Below are 898 nucleotides of genomic sequence, written 5' to 3'. Positions count from 1 at the left end.
TCGGGACGGGACACACACACATGTGTGTGTGCCCGGCTTTGTTGTGGTTGAATGTGGGTGCGCCAAGTCCATGGACTTGCTAGTGATAGGCTTGTTTTTAAGGGCACGCCTCGCGCAAGGCGCGGGCGATTAAACCCCAAGGCGGAAGCTCGGTTCGGGTTACCCTCGTGTCGGGGAGACAGTCAGCAGGCACCGAACTCACAGCAACCGATGGATGTATATTTCCGACCCTCGTAGAGGAGTGGCGGCGACAAGCTCATATGGCTGCCGCCGCCGCAATATGCGTTCAACTTGTCGATGTATCTGGTATTCTTGCGATTCACATACCGACACGCAGTTTGCTGAGGTCTTCATCGACCCACGAGCCGAGTGATCTCCCGTTAAGAGTTGTGTATTTGCCATTTGGTCTTTTTGCGACTAACCATCACAGGTCGAGTCTCAATGAAAGGGTTTGACAGACATAGCCCAAGTTTGTGGTTTGGGTTTGGCCGGACGGCTTGTTGTTGTTGTCACTTGAATTTCACTCTTTTTGGGTCAAGAGGCTTATTCGCCGGTAGTAAGGAATGGACGGGCAGCCGTCCAAAGCCCCGTCCGTCCTCCTCCTCCTGTCTTCGCGCTCTCGCCCGAGTGTGGTCCCCCTACAGCGTGGTACCTATTTTTGGTGCGGGGGCCGGGATTGTCCTCTTTCGCTGCTGGAGTTGCCAGAGCAGAGCCCGAGACCGCCCAAATCAGGAGAGTAGTAGTTTTAAGAGCGCCCCGTTCTCTTTCTCTCTGTTAATGATCCTTCCGCAGGTTCACCTACGGAAACCTTGTTACGACTTTTACTTCCTCTAAATGATCAAGTTTGGACATCTTTCCGTCAGCTCGAGGCGACGACCCCAGAAAACCCTCGCGGGCA

At 54.0% G+C, this 898-nt stretch overlaps 1 pseudogene; it reads right to left on the bottom strand.

Annotated features, from left to right (window-relative positions):
* Positions 1 to 225: 225 nt before the first annotated feature.
* On the bottom strand, positions 226 to 389 carry LOC121877096 (annotated as a pseudogene).
* Positions 390 to 898: the final 509 nt, after the last annotated feature.

The sequence above is a fragment of the Homarus americanus genome, unplaced genomic scaffold (genome assembly GCF_018991925.1).
Source record: "Homarus americanus isolate GMGI-L3 unplaced genomic scaffold, GMGI_Hamer_2.0 scaffold59505, whole genome shotgun sequence".
NCBI classification, from domain to species: Eukaryota; Metazoa; Arthropoda; class Malacostraca; order Decapoda; family Nephropidae; genus Homarus; species Homarus americanus.
Note: the sequence above shows the minus strand (reverse complement) of the source record. Positions and strands in the feature narration are given on the sequence as shown.